General features: G+C 47.4%; 1 protein-coding gene across 7 annotated transcripts in view; it reads left to right on the plus strand.

Annotated features, from left to right (window-relative positions):
- The window catches only part of RHBDL3 (rhomboid like 3), a 116605-nt gene that overhangs the window by 61446 nt on the left and 36919 nt on the right, over positions 1-18240 (plus strand). Inside the window, exon 1 of one of the 7 annotated variants that reach the window (XM_039502335.1) lies at positions 10888-10938. The exons of the other annotated variants lie outside the window; for them this stretch is intronic. The gene's annotated coding sequence lies outside the window, so the exon portion shown is untranslated. Of the gene's footprint in view, positions 1-10887; positions 10939-18240 lie in introns of those variants that run through there. 7 annotated transcript variants of the gene reach the window in all.

Raw genomic sequence — 18240 nt, forward strand, 5'->3', positions numbered from 1 at the left:
TGCTCATCAGGAAACCTCCATCCACAATTCCTCCAACTCCCACCACAAACACACTCACTAGTTTCACTAGCTCTGGCTACGTTACACATTCTGCCCTGCTTCCACCATCACCGCCTGCTTGGACTCTCTCTTCCCCTCCGCCTCCTCTCCTGACAGCAGCAGCACAGTGTGGAGAACATGGCGGGTGGCAAAGATGGGATGCACTGACTATGGGTGTTGCAGCCGAATGGTGAGGGGGAAGGGGCAGGTTAGGGCATGGGCTGGCACACAATGAAGCCAGTGGCAAGGTCTCATTTACTCCATTGGTGCAGGGGTGAAGAGCTTGGATCCTGCACCATTGAAGTGTTGCCACTGACTCCAAAAGGTGCAATCCTGCTCCCATTATCTCTTTGTGCTCTGGTTTCCCCATCAGTAACATGGGAGTAATAGTGCGCTCCTGCCTCACCTTAGTGATGCCTGTTAAAATGCCTTGGAGGCCCTGCTCAAAGGTGCTGCATGGTCCTGCTGCAGAGTGGGACTGTTGTTAGGGGACGTTTCTCTTGGCCCACCAGCAATCCCTCCATTTTATTACTTACCTGTTGTTTTCTCAGTTTAGGCTGCAGGCTCCCTCTGTGTATCCTGTAGTGCCTGAGTTCAGTAAATACGGGAAAAGCATACCAGCATTGAGCTATCAGGCATCCAGTTCATACCCTCGGCTGTGGGTGAGCAGGGGGGTGAAATTACCTTAGGATGAGGCACTGAAATAGATCTGTTGGGTTTAATCATGCCGTCTTAGCAGCTCCTTGTGTGGTTTGAAATGCAGCAGCAATAAAACTGAATGTTGTGGGTTTGATGAGTGGTCACCTATCCCCACCAGCTGAAGGCTCGTGGACGGAGTGGTCAGTAATACCCCATGTTCCATGGTAAATGATAATACTTCACACCCGTATACAGTTTCATGTGTTCAAAGTTCTGTGCGAGCATTTTACTACTTAAGCCGCACAACACCTTTTTGGGGGCAAGTATCATTAAACTCCTTTCATAGATGGAGAGAAAGTGAGGCAGAGAGGTGAAGTAACTTGCCCAAGGCCACACAGTGAATTGTTGTTAGCGGTGGGATTAGAACCTGACTACCAACCAGCATGCTTAGTCCATCCAGACACAAAGCAAATGTGATTGATGGAGCTAGCACTAGGAGTCTGGAGAACTCTGGAGAACCCATCACCCACTGGAGAGCCGTTTTTCTTATTATCAAGGAAAACCTGGCATGGCACCAAGAATTATGCCAATGAGCGCTTTATCATACACGTTCCATTTTAGCTATTTGTAGACAGATAGTACCTGCGTTGAAGTCCTTGCGTGTAAGTGTCCTTGCAGTCCATTAAAGTACTTTGAAGTCTAGACTGGATACAGTTGTTGCAGTCTTGTGTAGGGAATTACTCACAGCGCTGAAGACTCTGGTGCAGTAATAAGTAAATACCTTGTGTTGGGTAATAATAAAATACCTCTGCTTTTTGCTCTTCGTCTGAGGATTGATTTTCCTATTTCTATGGGTTAGTTAGTGTGATGAATTGATCTGCTTTCAAAGATTGTGGTGATGAATCTGGGGGAGGGAAACATAGATCATCTGTTATACACATCACCGCCGGGACTTTGAGTGTGGCTGGGTGTTTTTTCTATCAATATTTATGAGTGAACACTCTGAGCTGTTAAAACATTATTGATTCGTTTCTTGTGGGGCCTCCCAAACAAGTCTACGTTACTGTGACTTTATTAGCAGCAAGAGCCAGAGCCAAAATGGCACTAACGGAGCTCTAGTCACAGGTGGGGAGGGGGTTCAGCCAGCTGGGGCAGGTTTCAGAGGCCATGTCTTATGTGGTTGGTAATGTAGGGAATGAAGAAGGAGGGAGATCCCTGGGTTCCTGCGTGTCACAAAAGCAGCTCCCAGGTTTCTTCACAAACTTTGCCCACAGGGAGGTTGGGCTGGATGTGACACTTGCTGTCACTTGGAGTCTGAAAGTCAAATAAAAAGCCCCTCGGACAAGAAGTCGAGCACTGGGCTGGGGATCAGGAGACCTGGGTTCTATTCCCAGCTCTGCCATTGCAACTTTGGCCCATCTTTTCCACCCCGCTGTGTTTCTCCTGCTGTCCTTTGTGTGTCTAAGTGCCTAGCACAGTGGAGCCTCGATCTATGTTGGCAGTGACACAAAACATAAACAATCAGAAATCAGGGATCTGTTTATCTTGATGGGCTGTAACAGAGCCCGGGTATGCACTTATGGCCTGATACCGAGAGGTGCTAGACACCTGCAGCTTTCACAGACCACGGCAGCAGCTCAGTACATGGGGCTCCCAGGGCTGCCAGACTCCCTGCTGCAGAGCCAGGAACTGAGTCCAAGTTAGAGACTGGGCTTCCTGGCTCTGTGGCAGGAAGCTTGGAAGCTCTGGTGTCTCTGACTCGGGGGCACTCTTCATGGTGGGGCCACATACCCCAGAAGCCCAGGCTCCACGGAAGCCCACCGTGCAGTCTGGCAGGAAACCCATCTGTGGTTTGTCAAACCTGATACGTTTTTCCAAAATACTTTAGGTCCAAATCTGTATTTTCTGATGAAAACAGGTTTTGTCAGAAAATTCCTGACCCATTCCAGTCCTGGCTGCATTACAGCCTACCTCTCCCCTTACATACCACCTCTCAGATCAGCCAGGCAGCTTCTTCTGATGTCCCCAAGGTTTGGTCTGCAGGGACTAATGGAAGCACTTTTTTGGTGGAGGACCTTCTACTCTGGAATTTGCTTCACCGGTTGCTCCAGCGAAGCCAAAACTGGCATGACCTTCAGAGCCTGCTTTAAAGCTCATCTTTTAAACTAGACTCTTCCTTGAGAGTGGCAGCTGTATGCTATGGGGTAACCTGGGAGCAGGTTTCACTGGAATTGAGTTGATGTTTGTCAGTGTGTGCATTTTATGATGGTCAACTGTATTTGTCCCCCTCTAGTGGCTCAACTACATAAAAGCTATCCACCTGCAATTGCTTCCAGCTTCCATGTTAGTTTAAGTGGTAGAGGCCTGCAGTTTGGAGCTACATGTCCTGGGTGCAATCCAGCCAGAACACCATTACATATGATATATGGGCCCAGAGAAACTAGGATAGTGGCATTATATACATCTTAAAAAAAAATCAAATGCATAATTGAAAAGCATGGGTGTCTGTGTAATATCATGGGTGGGCAAATTCTACTAACCTTCATTCATATTCTTTAAACATATTGTTTAAACTTTTTATCCTTTCTGTATTTATTTTCTGGATATATTCTAACAAACAAGCTTTTTGGTTCTGGAATGTTTGTGTAACTAGTGATCTCTAAGCAAATCTTAGAGGATATTCACAAAAAGCCACATTTAGAATTCAGTATCACACTGAAAACTTAGTTATTCATCCAATAAGGGACCATAAATATTACCCACATGCCCTGCTTGAATTTCAGATAGTGAAAACTTGCAACAGTCTGCTTTGGAATAATCTACAGACCCCAAAATTATCCCTAGAAATTATTCAGCAAACAATTCAGAATAATGAATAAATTCTAGAACGTTGAAGTCTGCTGATGTAGTTCACAAACAGAGTGAAAATCATCAGGTAAATGAATCATTTTGAATGATTTCTCATCTATATGTATGAGAATCACATTGAGTATGTATAAAACATAATACTGCATCATATACATATTTTATTTATAAAAGAACATGTTTTCAAGAAGCCACAAAGAACAGCAAAAAGCAATCACAAGTGGCTTTTTCTCTGTCTGAGACACTGGGAAGAAAAGCTGCTTGCTGGGAAAACAAGTATGTATTTTGTATATTTTTGTTATCCGGTGGTTTTCTCTGGCATAGAGGAGACACTGAAAGTACACAATGAAAGTGCTGGCTGTAAACAAACAGCAACAGCTGCAGGAGGAGATAAAGCCCAAAGCTGTTTAACTAACTTTGCTACCTTCAGAGATGAGATGATCCAGAAAGTAATTACAGCCGAGACCTTATTTACTGGGTTGAACACAACTTGCCTTTGGCAGCCGGGGACCTCGCAGGTCAACTTTTTCACACCGTGTCCTGCGATTCCAACAATGCTGAGCAGCAGGGCTACGGATCCCCGTAGAGATGGAGTCTCTGCTTCCCGGCCAAGCATTCTTTCTTTTCTCTCTGGAAACTTGGGACAGATTTGTTACATCAGACAAACCAGGCGACCTGCGAGCCGAGCCACACCAGGTTCCTCCTCAGACATGGCAGCAGAGCCAGGAAGGGAGCAGCTGGTACAGTACAACCAGCAGCCTGGCTTCTGCTATGTTACAAAGTAGAGGAGTGATACAAAGCAACTTGCATATCTTGCATATCGTGGGGCCATGACTATCTAAGGAAGGTAATTTCAGCCGAAGGCCTAGTGTGCGCTAGAAAAGCTTTGTTGGGTACAGCTTATACCTGCAGAAGAGTGCTTTTGCGGGTATAGCTCACACCAGTTCCCTGAACAAAATAAGCTGTACTGGTGAAAGCACAACATCACGTGGCTATACCAACAAGTGTCTGCAGTAGACCTGGCCTTTTCCATCCGTGTCTCTGTGTATTGCATGGGCTAGTAGATAAAGTGCAGGTTTAAAAGTCCAGTGGACTTAGGTTCTAGTCCTTGCTGTGCGAGAAATGGGCAAGTTCCTTCACCTCTCTGGGCCTGATTTCCTGTATGTTAAAGGGAGATGATAGCTACTTACCTCTTCTGTGGCTTGCTTAACACTAGTAACTACTGGCTGAGATCCTCCAGTGGAAGATGTGGCAGAAATACCAGATATTGTTTCATTGTGTTGTCCCAGCTCTTTGATGATTATGGAAAGAAGCTGTGTGGAGCAAGGAGGGTTGGGGGCAATAGCTGTCTCTGGAAGGGACTGGCTATTTCAACTCCCTGGGAATGTCAGGCAAGCTGATATTTCATAGAATATCAGGTTTGGAAGGGACCTCAGGAGATCATGTAGTCTAAACCCCTGCTTAAAGCAGGAGCAATCCCTGATTTTTTTTTGCCTCATCCTAAAATGCCACTCAAGGATTGAACTCACAACCCTGGGTTTAGCAGGCCAATGCTCAAACCACTGAGCTATCCCTGCCTAGAAACAGCCCTCGGTGTGATTTACGAAACGCAATACACTGGGTTCCAAAATAAATAGTTAGCTGTAGCGTTGTAGTAACTTTAAGCTGATGCAGCATCTTTGCTTCGAGCACAATGTATCCACTAATTTAAACCAGGTCCTTTGTTGCCCAGGTCTGGGATCAGTGTCCCCAGTCAGTGTCTAGATTTCAGTGGCTTCTCAGAGGAGGCAAAGCCTAGCAAAAGGCATTTTTTTTAACCTTGTGTCAGCTGTACAACAATAATCAAATCACCCTAATCCGAGATTCACAGGTGCCAGCCATAGGTGCTGGAACTGGGGGTGCTGCAGCACCCCCTGGCTTGAAATGGTTTCCATCATTTACAGGGTTTACAGTTTGGTTCAATGGCTCTCAGCACCCCTACTATACAAATTGTTCCAGCACCCCTGGCGCCAGCATGGTTCCTCCTCCAGGGAAACAGCCCAGCAGCCTTCCTGCTCCCCACCCTTTCTCCTCTGAACTGCCCAGGCCATGCACTGGCAGCCTCCAACAGCAACTTGTTCTCTGTGAAAGCAAATAAATAAACCAAGCTGAAAAGGCTGGGTAGCATCTGTGGCCTCTGCTCTTCCTGCTCATGCATGACAGTGACGCATGCCTGGTCATCAGAGAGGGAGAAGGAAAGGCTGGTTTGGGATAGTTCCCTTTTCAATGAAGGGGGGTCGCTGTATCCGAATTTGCTATGAGTAATATACAGAGATCAGGGCCCTAATGGGCTAGGTGCTCTCCATGCATAGTAAGAGAAACCGTCCTTTTCCTGAAGAGCTTCCAGTTTAGACAAGACAGACAAAATGTGGAAAGGGAAAGACAGGTGAAGCAACTCCCCTGAGGTCACACAGTCTAGTTGCTCTAGCAGGCTTTGAGTGCTGTAAAAATAACATTCACTGTCAGACATCCAGCTATGTCTGTACGTGTAAAAAGCCCCAGCCAGAAGGAGAACCCCCCCCCAGCTCCTCCAAAATCAATGGAGTTGACATTCTGCTGGCTCCCTGTAGCATCTTCCAGCACTGAGCCACAAGACTTAAGGGTCCTGGCCTACGTGAGCTGTGGGGGCATCTGAACCAAGGCCCATGGCTGGCTAGATAGTAGAGCAAAATATTTCTGCCTTGGTAGCATTTCACTGCACCCTTCTGCAGGCAGAAATGGAGGGCCAAAATTTGGTTCCTGAATTTTAACCGTTAGTGTGCTTTTTAAAATGTGCTGCTCTGGGCAATCTTATGGAAAAGATCCTACAGAATTTAATAGAAAATAACTATTCTCTAGGTTTTATGAATCACCGTATAGAATGGAATAGACATCAATAGCCTGGCTATAGAATTTTGTAGGTTTGCTCATAAAACCCATAGAAAAGATCTCTTGAAATACTTAATACAATTTAAAAAAAAAATGTCATAGGTCTTGTTGGTTCAGGCCTTGATTTAACAAAGCACTCAAGCAGCTATTTGACTGAAACTCAACAATACATAAGCATGTATTTAAAAATAAGCATATGCTTAACTGTTTCCTGGACTGGGGCCATAATCACTATTAAATTCTATAGGACTTTTTGGTGGACTGGGGAATTTAATGAGGTTTTGTTGGGATCTTTCCCTTTTGGAAAACTCCTGTAAAACTTAGTAAGGATGGAAACCAGTAGCGTTAAACTGAAAATAAAAAATAGAGTTCTATTGAAATGACCCTAAAAACAGATCAAATTGAATAGAGAATTGTGTCCTTTATTGGATTTTTAAAGCAGTCTCTAGAATTTTATGGAGAGTTACATCCTGGTTACAGAATTCTATTGATTGGTTCCAGAGTTCTATAGATAGATGGCTGCCTCTGTGAAATTCTGTCGTGTTTTCCTTTTGGTTTATAAAAGGCTCTGTGCAGCACGTCGTTTTATAGCCCTTAAAATACATTGTCGTCTTGGAAATTCGTAACCTTTTCCCTCTGCATTTTTACAGGGTCACGCATTGTTGACAATTGTTCTTTGGACAAAACCTTTTGTTGGCAACTTACGCCACTGAAAGGAATCATAAAAGCAGCCTCTCTGAGCTCTTCTGTTTTCCCCTTCCAGAGATCTTGGCGATAGCTGCTCACCCCCGCTATTAGCTCTGTTGCAAATGAAAAGTTCACATTGTTTTGGTTTCTGAAAGGATTTTTCCAAGTTGAACTTTCCGCATGTTGTTAGTTTTAAAGGGGTGGGACATGGCTCACGCGGGGAAGTGTTGCAGAGCCAGTAGGCACACATGACACAGGATCCAGGCCGTGCTGAGAATGTCCTGAGAGATGTGGCTCCCCAGCTCCCTGCCTCAAGCCACGCTCTAACTACTAACTGCATGGTCTCCCCCAGTGATTTCTGTCTGACCTGCTTTAGAAGCTTTGTATATATGCACTTATATTTTTCCTAAAATGCTTTCCAAATCACATGGCTAACACCCCCCCCCCCATTACCCTGGTGGTAGCACATTGCTAAGAACAGGGCTCTGTCCTGCCTAGCTCTGGTAAGCAGTGTGAGTGCTTTCATAGATGTTAAGTCCAGAAGGGACTATTAGATCATCTAGTCTGAAGTCCTGCCTAAAACAGACCACAGAATTTAGTCCAGTTACTCCCATATGGAGCCCAATAACTTGTGTTTGACTAAAGCATGTCTTCCAGTCAGGCGATGGAGAATCCACCACTTCTCTTGGTAATTTGTTCCCATTGCTAATAATCCCCCCCTCCTAAAAATGTGTGCCTTATTTCTAATTTGAGTTTATCTGGCTTTAACTTGCAGCCTTTGTTTTCTTGTTATGTCTTTCTCCACTAGATTAAAGAGGCCTTTGGTAATCCAATATTTTCTCTCTGTTGTGGTATTTGTACTCTGTAATCAAGCCACCTCTTGATCTTCTTTTTGATCAACACCAGGCCAGTTTCCTGGGAATGTTCAGATTGGAAATGGACCAAACCTAGGATCTGAATCCACCCACCCACCTCTGGACCAGTTCAGAGGTGTAGCTTGATTTGCTTTGGTTCCCAAGGGTGTTATTGTGCTCCTGGTTCTATTGGTGTTAATTGGCGTTTTGCCATTGACTTCAGAGGAGCCAGAATGTCACCCAGAATCTCCAGCATATGCCTGTGCACAGTAGCCAGGGCCGCCCAGAGAGGAGGCAAATGGAGCAATTTGCCCCGGGCCCCGCAGGGGCTCTGCGAGCCCTGGGCAAGAACCTCTTCCCTGGCTACTCACCCGGTGGCGGTATGGGTCTTCAGCAGCAGGTCCTTCAGTGCTGCCGAAGACGCAGAGTGAGTGAAGGACCCACCGCGGAAGAGTTGGAACGAGTGAAGGACCCGCTGCCACCACAGACTCGAAGCGCCACCCGGTGATTACAAACACTGCAGCGTGTGGCGCCCTTTTTTATGTCCGCTCCCCAGCTGTGCCCCTGGCCTCCTGAATCCTCTGGGCGGCCCTGACAGTAGCTTCAGATGAGGGATTTTCTTGAGCATTGCAACAATTGTTTGGGGCAAGCAGGGTACAGTTGTGAGCAACATTAAAGTGAGGTGTCTGTAAGGGATGAGGTGAGGCATTTTATAGGAGTTCTGCTTTTGGCTGTAGAATACAGCTTTCTGTGTGTTGGTAGGTTGGTTTGTTTTTCTGTGCTTCCAGCTTTCTTTTTTACCTTACAGAAGGCCTGCCCGTGGGGGGAGGGGGGCAAAGAGGGCAATTGCCCAGGGGCCCAGGTGATTTAAAAGGGTCCAGGGGCCCCTGGTCGCCACCACCAGCAGCGCAGCAGAGCTAAGGCAGGCTTCCTGCCCGCCCTCACTTCGCGCCACTCCCAGAAGCAGCCGGAAGCAACCGGAATGGCCCAGGAGGGAGGGGGTCTCCACGTGCTGCTGGCCCAACGCCAACTCCGCAGCTCCCATTGGCTGGGAACTGCGGCCAGTGGGAGCTGCCGGGGCGGTGCCTGCAGGCAGCAGTGCACGGAGACCCTCTGAGTCCCCCACCTAGGAGCTGCTGCCAGAGGGGTGTGCCGGTCGCTTCGGGAGCTGCCCAAGATAAGCACTGACCTCCTCCTGACCTCAAACCCCTGCCCCAGCCTAGAGCCTGCACCTCGCACCCAAACTCCCTCCCAGAGCCTGCACCGCTCACCCTCTCCCACACCCAAACTCCCTCCCAGAGCCCGCACCCCGCACCCTCTCCTACATCCCAACCCCGTGCCCCAGTCTGGTGAAAGTGAGGGAGGGAGGGGGGATGGAGTGAGCAGGAGCAGGGCCTCAGAGAAGGGGCGGGACAGGGGCGTGGCCGTAGGAAGAGGCAGGACAGGGGTGTGGCCTCAAGGAAGGGGCGGGGCAAGGGTCTTTGGGTTTGCGTGATTAGACAGTTGGCACCCCTACCGGGCGGGCATATGAAAGCCCTGGCGGCACTGGAAGAGCAAACCCAGCCGTGCAGCCGGCAGCTCGCTGGACACCAGCCAGCACAGGCGCAGCACTGCCCAAATGTCAGGCGGACCATGTCCACACAGGTGTGGCTTGTGTGTGCATGGGGGGCCCATTGACTGTTCTGCCCTGGAACCCAGAATTCTTGTCGTCGGGCCTGCTGCCGTACAGTATCTTGATCTGCTTCATACAAGATCATTGCTCAGTGATGCAGTGTCCATGGTGTGTGTGTGACACTTGGTTATTATACTTAGTCAGACTTGGTTTGAGAATCACAAGCGGGGGAGGGGTTCTGTATCAGTGAAAAGCTGCTAATAAAAAAAGGAGAAAACATTAGATTTAATCTATTGACTTTTTTGGTGGATCAACTATCACCATGATGATTTTATTATCTTTGATGGGATGAGCTTTTAAGGAGTTGCATACCGTATCCCGTCTGCAAGATAATGGGGAGTGGGGAATGATTTAAGCCCTCTTCTTTTTTTTTTTCTTTTTTTTTTTTAATGGTACTTGGGAATATTTTGTAGCGCAGTCATAAAAAGGCTATAAATCATATCTCCAGTTTCCTACTATCTGGCTTCCTGGGGTCTGTGCTTCTATTTAAATAGGCTGATAGTCTGTACAGAAGGATTATATAAACATTACACTGCAGTCACTGGGTGTAATACGACAGCGCAATAAACCCCAAATCTGTGATTATAGGGGCACTGCCAAGTAAACCCCAAGGTTGCCCAAATGAGTCACGTCTCCGATGAAGTCTTGCCCTAGACACTAAACCACCATTCCCTTTCCAGTAACCATTTTACATATAAAAGACCTTTGCTGTAAAAACTGGAATCTGTATCTTCACAGTTTCCCCAGCCAGGTGCAATTTCCATTGGGTGGATCTTCTGGTTCTTTCTAACCTACAAATATTCAGCGTAGAAAACACTCAGGTTTTTTAGCCCAGTATCTTCTCTCCTTTGCGCTCTCTGAATGATACCTGCTGGAGAAAGGCAGCCTCTGGCACCATCCCTCAACCCAGCTTAATTATTAACTTCATGGATGACTGTGACAGGGTCGGGCCAGATGGCTACAGGCGAGTGATGGCAAATATATTAGCCCCAGATTAAGCAGGTCCCTTTCCCCTGGGTAAAGTAACAGTGGCGATTCCAGAACACTCAGGAACTTGCTGGAACCAATTAAGGCAGGCAGGCTAATTAGGACACCTGGAGCCAATTAAGAAGCTGCTAGAATCAATTAAGACAGGCAGACTAATCAGGGCACCTGGTTTAAAAAGGACCTCACTTCAGTCAGTGACGGGAGTGCAAGGAGCTGAGAGTGAGAGGGTGAGCTGCTGGAGGACTAAGGTGTACAAATGCTATCTGGCATCAGGAAGAAGGTCCTGTGGTGAGGATAAAGAAGGTGTTGTGAGGAGGCCATGGGGAAGTAGCCCAGGGAGTTGTAGCTGTCACAAGAAACACTGTAGACAGCTGTGATCCACAGGGCCCTGGGCTGGAACCCGGAGCAGAGGGTGCGCCTGGGTTCCCCCCCACTCCCTATTGGATACAAGAGGAGCAGTCCTGGACTGTGGGTCCCACCAGAGGGGAAAGTCCCTAGCCTGTCCCTCGACCCACTAGGTGGATCAGCAGAGACTGCGGAGATTGTTCTCTTTGGCTAGAATGGGAATGGCAGGTTTGAGCCACTAGCAAACATGGCCAAACTGAGAGCGTGAATCTCGAATCTCAAATTCTCCAAGTTCAGCGCAGCCCCCCCAAGGCAGAGGAGGGACAGGAGGCACATTGTCTTCAGCTCCACCATGCAAAAGCACTTAAATCACTCCATTTCTCTTTGGCTGTCTTGCTGGCTGGGAATACAGAACTCCTGGGTTCTACTCTTGACTAACATGACTAGAGCTAGTAGTAGTAGGGGTGGGGGGGGGGGAAGGAGAAGAAGAGTTTGAGTTTGGTATAAAACCTCATGTTTCATTTTAAGCCAATCTCTAGTTCTTAGAGGGTAGGAGAAGACTTCCTCAAGGGACAGGTGATCCCGCAATTTCCAGCTGCAAGATTTCCTGCACCTTGCTCTGCAGCATCTGGTGCTGGCCACTGTTGGAGAGGAAGATTCTGATCTAGATGGCCACACATCTGATGCAGTGTGGCAAACTTTGATCAGCCTCTCACTTCCCGTGCAGATTGTTCTGTGCTCGGTTGTAAGCAGCAGGGCTAAGGGCCTGCAAAGCAGTGTGTGTGTCCTGCTGTGTGTGTCCCCCCTGTGCCCTGCCAGCCCAGACAGAACATGGCAGCTGAACTTTCAGCTTGACAGCCTGACTCTTGAGCTCAGGAGTTAGCTCAGGATGGAGTGGTTCTGTCCCTGGTTGGTTCTCCTTCAGTCCTGGTGCTGGGCACTGCTCTGGTCTGGGTGTGTCTGCCTGTCTCCAGGAAAAAACTGTTGGCCTTAAAAGCCTGGGATAATCTTCCTCTGTCTCTGAGATGTATGATCACCACTGTGTGTGTGTGTTTCCTTCTTCCTTAAGCTAGAGAAGTGAGTCTAGTCTGAGCTGCAGAGCACAGGGGACAGTGTAACAAACATTGATAGGTGGGTCTCAAATACTGTCCTCCTATTTGGATGGGGTGGGGAGGCATCAGTCACGTGGTGGTGAACCTACAGCACTGGGAGATGCTTGTGGGGAGAGAGTGCTATTATACTGTTTACTGAAGGACCTATCAGGGGAATTTTTAAAGACACTAGTGACAAATAGGCACCCAACCCTTATTGAAACTCACATAATGGGAGTTAATAAAATTCTGTATATGGGGAAGATTTTCAGTGGCAGTGAGCCTCATTGGTGTGTATATTATGTATGTCGAATACATACCACATAATGCTTAGTGCGTGATTCGTACGTTAGAGCCTGTCTACATTAAGGAAACTTTCACCAACATGGTTATGCCAATATAGCTAAGGCACAAACCAATGTAGACACACTGCCCCACTGTAAAAGGGGCTTGAACTTACCAGAGCCGGCCTCACTGATGCAAACCTCACAGTGCATTAATGTGGTGTGTTTACATTAGAGGGTTTGTGTTTGTGTAACAACACTGGTGCAGTTAATCTGGTGCACATTTCCCTAGCATAGACGGAGCTTAAGGTTGATGGGGCAGGGGAGGAGGGAGGTATAAAGTGAGGAACATGTTTGTAGTCAATAGTGGTAATTAGTGACAAGCTCTTGTATGCACAAACAGGACAAGATGCCTTGGTCAGGAATAATGTGATATCTTGAGGGGGAGAAGCTGAGAAAACATAGCTACTCTCTGTGGCACTTGAAAACCCTGGTTCATTCATGTGAATCCCTTGCAGTACTTATATGCCAAGTTCTTCCTCTGAAGAAGAGGAGTTCAGTGAAGATGCACCACATGCTGACCCATCACAGGGCCCCATCCACATGGCCATCCTTAAACATCCTTTAAAGTGTAACAATTTTGTGTGGATTGCCTTTCCATTGGTATCATCTCAGTAGAATCTTGTCGCATGTCATTGCTGACCTACAAAGTGCTGCATGCATCCCATTAGATGAGCTGTCGTGGGGCCATGCCAGGATTTTGAAATCTAACAACTGGGATACAAGAGGTGCTGTCTGAGCACACTCAGCTTGTGTGTAATTTTAAGCCCATCTGATACATGGTGGATGCAGCAGTAGACAAGAGAATGTTCTCTCCAGTGAAACAGTCTAGCAACTAATCATTATGCTTATTAGAATGGAACTTGGCATAGGAATTTCCATCCTAAGCCATGATTTCTCAGCTGTTTCAAATCACTTATGGCTGAAACTTGATACATGAGATGTCAAGTTAAATGGCCATTTTAATTTATATATATGTATAATATTATGAAATGGTATAAATACATTTTAAAAACATTCAGTCACTTCAGAAAATTAAATCTGGGCTCTTTTCAGCTCAGACGTCTCCACGCCTCCTTCCCAGCAGCTAAACCAAAAATGAAAGGTCGCAAGTTTCTGGTGTGTCAGTTGGTCTTGGTGTTTTGGAGGGAGAGAGAGATTTGAATAGAGACATTAGGCTCCCATGCTGCAAGCATTATGCACTTGATTAACTTGAAACCAGTGGGGCTACTTATGGTAGTAAAGTTAAGCACATGTGTAAGTATTTGTGGGAGCGGCCGAAGAGTTGTATAGAACGTGTTTTCTCTTGCTATATGCCTGTAGCCATGCTACAGCATTGCTGTAATGTAATTGGCGCCGAAGGCTGTGACAGCCAGAAGGGGCTACGCTGTGACTGCTAGAATTTACTGGGAATGCAGTTACTTGTATCCCTCCATTCAGCAGTGTTGAGATGCTTCACCTCCTGTCATTGCCCCATGAGCAACATGACTTACCATCTGAAATTGACTCTCCTAAGCTGGGGGGACATGATGGTCTGAAATATTCATTGATCCAAGGCCAGAAGGGACCACTGTGATCATATAGGCTGTTCTCCCATGGAACACGAGCCATAGAACTCCCCCATTTGTAATAGTTTCCTGAAAAATCCTTTACATTAGAAATAATATTTGAAGTGTATAAATTCCAAGGTAGGAGAGGAATTATTTGGGTGCAGTTCAAAGGGGTGGAATTATGTGCTGAAAAGGGAAACATTAGGAGAAGCATTGAGAGTGAGACCTACCAGCTGGGTAGGTCTCTCTCAAGGGAAGGGTGGACATTCTAGAGCTTGGGACATTTAAAATTAGTGCAGACAAAGTACTGAACAGAGAACAATCCTGCGCTGGCTGGGAGCTGGACTGGATAATTGATTAGATCGTCTCCATCTGTAATTTCTATGATTCTTCAAATTAAAAATCCACTGCCAGGTTAAAGAAAAGACCTTAAAGATGACTGGTTTTTCCTTTGTGACAGTGGAGGCTCTCCAGGAAGGTCCTATGTTAATATGAAAAGAAGGAGGATGTGAAGCATATGCGGGAAATGAAATTGATGTTGAGCTGTGTGCTTTGGAGAGAGCCTACGCATATCCACTGTAGAGCTTTGTGGAAGTGTGGGATGAGGAAAGGAAATAAGTGTGAATCTTGAAAGCCAAATTCATTAGAAATACAGCATTTATAAGTAAAGTGGATTATAAAACTGAATCTGATGGAGGCTTTTAAAAGGCCTCCGTTAACCTCTCGTATTAGTGGTTTGTCTCTGGGAGAATCATATGGGGCGGGGAGGCTGAGCAAATTGCATGTCACAGTGTATTGGATGTGTTAAAAGTAGCCAGGGGCAAACCTCAAAGTTTAGGCTCAGTGGGCAAAAGTTGACGATTTTCCACGCCTCTTAGGGGCAGAAAATTGGGCTGAAAGCAGCCTCTTTGTGGTATTTTGGGAATACTCTACGGGAGTGTGCTCCTCATAAGTCAGGGGACTGGCACAGCTGCCCCTGCAGAGATCCTTTCTTTGGAAGAGCTGCATTAGTAAATTACTAGCTGCGAAGGGGATGCACCATAGCTGTGATATTAAATGTATACGTCAGAGAGTTCTTTCTCCCTTTTCTCTGGGATGGTCCCCTAATAGCAGAGCCACCGCTGGTGAGACGTGGATCTCCTGAACCTCTAAGATTCAGTTTGCGTTTCGGATAAAGGTTCAAGGTGGGAGGGAATGTCCTATTTGAGGTGAAGTAGTTCACTAATCCCTAGTTAAAGGGATTTTTCTAATAGATTTCAGCAGAGATGGGAGCCAGTGGGCAGGTGTCTGTAGAGACGAGAACATTATGGGTCAAAAGACTTCAGCAGCTCCCATTTAGGCACCTAATGAAGTGGGTCTGATTTTTCAAAATGCTCTGTATCCAGAAGCTCCCATTGCCATTGTGGATCTTGTGAAAAGCTGCCTCTAATCTAATATTTTGATGCTTCCAGATTTTCAAGATCAGGTTGACCCAAAGCTCTCGATCTGAAGTCATGGGGAAAGTTGGTTCTAGATTGGAATGGCGCATTGGCCCCTCCTTACAATGGCTTGAGGGTTTGGACACCCTTGATCTTAGAAACAATTCAGATCCAGCTCCTAATGGGCATAGTTAGTCCCTTCTCTAGAACGGACTCAACCCTACACCCCAGATGTTGAGCACTCTGAAAGTGGGGAGACATTCAGAGCTAAACTCGGGGCTCCGTTTTGTCTGGGATGTTTATACCGCAAGGAACCCACTTGCCATCAGAGGTGAGCTGTGTGCCTATAGGTTCAGAGCTCTGCCATCATTACAGGCCTGTGCCCACTTGGCCGTTTGACAAAGGAGGTTTCTTTCTTCCTTGCATCTTGAATAATAGAGAGCCATTTAGAGGAGACTGAGCCCTAAATGAGTGTGTGGCTTTTGTTCCTTTTTCATATAATGCTTTATATACCCATTTGCCTGCAGCTTTAATATCATGCTCATTAAAGAAGCTGCAGATCAGTTGCACGAAGAGAGGATGGAGTGGCCTGCCCTGTGTTTTTGGATCTGCAATAACGTGTGAGCCAACAATGGACTCAGTGTTCTTTCAGCTGGTGATTAAATGCTTGGCTCATAAATACCAATATTATATAACCTCCAAAATCAAGTAAGTAAATTGTGACCATATGGGAAGCTCTGTTTGGGAAGATTGGATTCTTCCAAAGAAAAAACAGGCTTTTCATCCAGCCTCAGTCCAAGCAGATATAGTTACTTAATCTGCTATTTGTCTGTCTGTCTCTACTGCCCTGGGTCCCAGCCTTCTCAGGGGACTGAACAAGTTCATGAAATTAATGTCTGATCCAAAGTCTTCCCATTTACTTCAGTGGAGTTTGGATCATGTCCTGAGACTTCTGCTGTATCCCCAGTCCATGGCCCTGGATCTTGGGAGCTCTATTGTGCACTGGAGCACTTGCACTTGACTGGGCCGTGCTTATAATCAGGGTCCAGCATGAAGACTCTTTATCTCGGGGCCTGATCCGAACAGGGGCTCAGTACATACAACCAGCCCCCTCCAGCAGAAGTCAAATTCCCGGCAGTAGGAATCTTGCCATTTTGCATCCTCCCCAAGCCCCACTCCCCAAGCTTTTCCTTCTCTGTCTCCCTCCTCCATTGAAAATTGCAGCCCATTGTCTTTCATCACAATCTGCATCCTTGAAATGCTGTTAAATGCCTTTCTAGCACAGCCAGCAACAGGAGAGGAAAGCGATGATAGGTAATGGAGAACGGAACTGTTTACAACTGAGATTTGATTGAGAGGCAGGGAGATATCTGTGGCAGTAGCAGCAGAGGAGAGAAGGCTTTCATGCCAGTAGCAGTGAGACTGTAGGAAAAGACTGCTAGATGATGAGCAATGGATGTGGGGACTAAGAAGAGGCAGGGGGCCTGACTCCACGCTGCCCTGCATCTTGTGTGGTCATTTGCTGCCTGTGCAGAATGGATGTAAAGTGCTACTGTTGTGATTTGGTAGCATTGTACACCCACTCCACCAGGTGTAAATGGTGACACAAGATGCATGGCTGTGGGGAATGTGCGTTGGGCTGGAACAAGTCCACACCAAGAGCAGGCAAACAAGTTTCACAAAGGCAGGTTCCTAGAATGGTGAAACTGCATCAGGCACCTGGGAAGGGATGTGCTGCCAGTCCCTACTTCCAGTCAAAGTGGTCAGCTCACCCAGGGGCGGCTCTAAGAATCCCGCCGCCCCAAGCAGGGCGGCATGCCGTGGGGCGCGCTCTGGCGGTGCCGGTCCCGCGGCTCCGGGGGACCTCTGGCAGACGTGCCTGCGGAGGTTCCGCTGATCCCGTGGTTCCGGTGGAGCTTCCACAGGCACATCTGTGGGAGGTCCACCCGAGCCGCGGGACCAGCGAACCCTCCGCAGTCATGCCTGCGGGAGGTCCCCTGAAGCCGCGGCTCCGGTGGACCTCCCGCAGGCATGACTGCGGAAGGTCCGCCGGAGCCGGCTGCCGCCCTGCCGGCAAAATGCCGCCCCAAGCGCGCGCTTGGCGCGCTGGGGTCTGGAGCCGGCCCTGAGCTCACCTGGCCCTGGAGACCCATACAGCCAAGGGGAGCACCTGTGTACTGGGACACCCAGCCAGGAGAAGTAGTGAGCTGCCACCATCTGCTTGTGTGTGACAGCTCTGGGGGATGCTCCACCAGCAACTCAGGTGCTGCAAACAGACACCCACCTGCCAGAAATGGGCAGCTACCCTATTGTCTCCATTCATCTCTCTGGAGTAGTAGTTTTATACACAGAGAGCTGGGAGAAGATCCATTGGAGAGTGTCAAAGAAATATCCTTAGAGAAAGAAGAGATCTGAACGTCCTCTCCTGGGCTCTGTGATGTGCATCTTATGGCGGGGGTGGTGCTGTAAACATTTTCTCCATATTCATTAACTGAGATTCTGGGCCAGGCTCATTCCTGGTGTAAAGCTGCTGATTTCAGTGGTGTGACAGCTGGGGTGAATTTGGACCCTCTGTCTGGATCCTGAGCTGTAATCAGCCATTGGAGAGGTGGCACACCACAAACCATCTTCTTACCTTACCAAATCCTTTCCAACTCTGCCCATGAGAGTCAAGGAGTTTTACCAGAGACTTCGGTAGGAGCAGAGTTAGGCCAACGCTGAGCGCTTTATGCCACCCTTCCCGTTGTGCTTTGAAATCTTTGGCTGGGCAGTGCTGTATGATTAATTGGATTAATACTAGTGCACAGCAGGACTTCTGAATTCACATTTCTGTGTTGAATGC

This window comes from Mauremys reevesii, linkage group 15 (genome assembly GCF_016161935.1).
Source record: "Mauremys reevesii isolate NIE-2019 linkage group 15, ASM1616193v1, whole genome shotgun sequence".
Taxonomy (NCBI): domain Eukaryota; kingdom Metazoa; phylum Chordata; order Testudines; family Geoemydidae; genus Mauremys; species Mauremys reevesii.